We start from the raw sequence: 3,584 nt of genomic DNA, 5'->3' as shown, positions 1-3,584 counted from the left end.
TGATATTTATAAAATCAACTTCAGATCTCCCAACAGTGAGGGAGAGTGTTTCTTTTCATCTCCTGAATATATTCTTTTTTCTGAGAGAGGCAAAAGTCAATGTTGGGGGTGTTTACTTTCCTGTCTTCATCAGACACTAGGATATACTGACAAACATAGTGTTAGAATCATCTTAACGGGTGAAATTTTCCAAGCTCTGCATAGGATCCTCTTTGGATGTGTCATATTTTTTTTGCTATTACTTAAAGTGTGCTCAAACTACCACACAATTGCACTCATCTCACACGCTAGTAAAGTAATACTCAAAATTCTCCAAGCCAGGCTTCAGCAATATGTGAACCGTGAACTTCCTGATGTTCAAGCTGGTTTTAGAAAAGGCAGAGGAACAAGAGACCAAATTGCCAACATCTGCTGGATCATCGAAAAAGCAAGAGAGTTCCAGAAAAACATCTATTTCTGCTTTATTGACTATGCCAAAGCCTTCGACTGTGTGGATCACAATAAACTGTGGAAAATTCTGAAAGAGATGGGAATACCAGACCACCTGCCCTGCCTCTTGAGAAACCTATATGAAGGTCAGGAGGCAACAGTTAGAACTGGACATGGAACAACAGACTGGTTCCAAATAGGAAAAGGAGTATGTCAAGGCTGTATACTGTCACCCTGCTTATTTAACTTATATGCAGAGTACATCATGAGAAACACTGGGCTGGAAGATACACAAGCTGTAATCAAGATTGCCGGGAAAAATATCAATAACCTCAGAGATGCAGATGACACCACCCTTATGGCAGAAAGTGAAGAGGAACTAAAAAGCCTCTTGATGAAAGTGAAAGAGGAGAGTAAAAAAGTTCGCCTAAAGCTCAACATTCAGAAAACGAAGATCATGGCATCCGGTCCCATCACTTCATGGGAAATAGATGGGGACACAGTGGAAACAGTGTCAGACTTTATTTTGGGGGGCTCCAAAATCACTGAAGATGGTGACTGCAGTCATGAAATTAAAAGATAATTACTCCTTGGAAGAAAAGTTATGACCAACCTAGATAGCATATTCAAAAGCAGAGACACTACTTTGCTAACAAAGTCAGTCTAGTCAAGGCTATGGTTTTTCCAGTGGTCATGTATGGATGTGAGAGTTGGACTGTGAAGAAGGCTGAGTGCCGAAGAATTGATGCTTTTGAACTGTGGTGTTGGAGAAGACTCTTGAGAGTCTCTTGGACTGCAAGGAGATCCAACCAGTCCATTCTGAAGGAGATCAGCCCTGGGATTTCTTTGGAAGGACTGATGCTAAAGCTGAAACTCCACAACTTTGGCCACCTCATGAGAAGAGTTGACTCATTGGAAAAGACCCTGATGTTGGGAGGGATTGGGGGCAAGAGGAGAAGGGGACGCCAGAGGATGAGATGGCTGGATGGCATCACTGACTTGATGGACGTGAGTCTCGGTGAACTCCGGAAGTTGATGATGGACAGGGAGGCCTGGCGTGCTGCGATTCATGGGGTCGCAAAGAGTCCGACACGACTGAGCAACTGAACTGGTCCATGGGCCAGCAGTAACACCATCACCTTAAATTTTGTTAGGAATGTAGACTCTCAGAGTCGACTTAGACCTTCTGAATTATAACCTGCATTTTAAACAGGATCCCCACATGATTTGTGAATTAAACTTTGGTAAGCACTGAGGGAGCCAATTAAGAAAGCACACGGAATGCAACAGAAAAGCTTCTTGGTTCTTAGTAATTGTTATAAGGTAGTGATTACTGGTCTTCATGGGATCTTGGACTGCAGCAAACTAGGAGATCTCCCTTCACGGCAAGTGTACCTGAGAACTGAAACATGGTACTTTGCCTCAAAGTTTTTAGAGGAATCCAGTCTCAAGGCTAAAAGCCAGGATCTTATTTTCCTTTTCTAACCTGGGGAAACACTTTCCAACCACTGACATCCAAGCGGGCTGATTAACTATGGCATGAACACAAGCTGAATGTGTGTGTGACTTCTGCGTGAACAAACAAAACTAAAAAGTACTTTTTCTAGAAACTTAGTCACCAGCCATGACTGTATTTGCAGGTATTGGTGATTAATGTTTCTTCCTGCTGAGGAAATAAAAAAATTTAAACATAAAAAGCATTTAATTTTTGTCTTGACTGAAATGAAATCTGATGCCAGACTAGAGTTTGAAAGCAGCCTTGAGAAGAAAGAATCCTGCTTAAATCCCAAGCCCTTGGTTGATGATTTTAATAGGATAAGAGAGAGAAGTTAAGAGAATATTTACATTCTGTGACTACAGAAGTAGAGTTAAAAAAAAAAAAAAACACTGGGAAGGAGCAGGAAAGGTCTTAAATTTAAATCTATACAGGACCTGTCTCTTGTCAATATTTACTGAGAAGGAACAAAAAGCCTAAACAATTTAAAATCCACACTCATTTTTCCAGCCAATGGGACTGAGCTTCCTCTCAGTCTTTAAAATTAGGCATCCACGGCCCTGGTAACAGTAACGCTGTGTTTTATTTTTCTTTATCGTCATATGTGCTGGAAAAATTCCACTCCAATTTTTTTTTATCTGATTTGCATCAGCGATATCTATTTCTGAGGATTATTCATGGATTACCCATCAATATTCAGAACAACGTTTCTATGGATCTTAATCTTTACTATATTTGGCTTAGTGTTTTGATTTCTAAAAAAAATTTCCATTTCCTTTCTGCCACTCAGCATAAGACTAAGCCCAGTTTACTGTTTGGTTGGCCAATGTATTTGCAGTCTCACTTAGATCAAAAGGGGCCATCCACATGAAAGGCTCAGCAAGCTGAAGCTATACAGAGAGAAGGGCTTAACTCAAAATAGAAATTGTCCTGCGCTTTTTTTAAAATTAAGCTTTAAGCAACCCCAAAAGGGTGCTCTGAATGTTTCATTGTGGAAATTCTTAGAAAGTATTTTTCTGTAATATTTTCTGGGAGTTTTTGAAAACTGGTCATTCACAGCAAAACTTACTTGAGTGAAGTTGATGGTGGTGGTGATTTTGTTGTTTCTTTTTTCATTTTGCGCTCCATTCCTACTTTTCCCATCAAATTCTGCAGTTGTCGTTCTTGCTATCTGTGGTCTTGTCTTTCTGTCATTTTCTCCCATGATCGTTCAGCAAGAGGGGAAGCCAAATCATAAACAGGAGGAGAAAGTTGGCTAACAGCCACAGTTTGTTTAAAACAGTCTACATGTAATACAGCTCTTGGCTTCTGCTTAGAAAGTGACCTTCTCTCATAAGCAACCAGTAAGGCAGCGACTCCAGTGGCTTCAGATCAGATCAGATCAGATCAGCCGCTCAGTCGTGTCCGACTCTTTGAGACCCCATGAATCGCAGCACGCCAGGCCTCCCTGTCCAACACCAACTTCCTGAGTTCACCGAGACTCACGTCCATTGAGTCAGTGATGCCATCCAGCCATCTCATCCTCTGTCGTCCCCTTCTCCTCATGCCCCCAATCCCTCCCAACATTTTCCAATGAGTCAACTCTTTGCATGAGGTGGCCAAAGTTCTGGAATTTCAGCTTTAGCATCATTCCTTCCAAAGAAATCCCAGGGCTGATCTC

The sequence above is a fragment of the Bison bison genome, unplaced genomic scaffold (genome assembly GCF_000754665.1).
Source record: "Bison bison bison isolate TAMUID 2011002044 unplaced genomic scaffold, Bison_UMD1.0 scf7180017864205, whole genome shotgun sequence".
Taxonomy (NCBI): Eukaryota; Metazoa; Chordata; class Mammalia; order Artiodactyla; family Bovidae; genus Bison; species Bison bison.
This window is presented reverse-complemented; position numbering follows the sequence as displayed.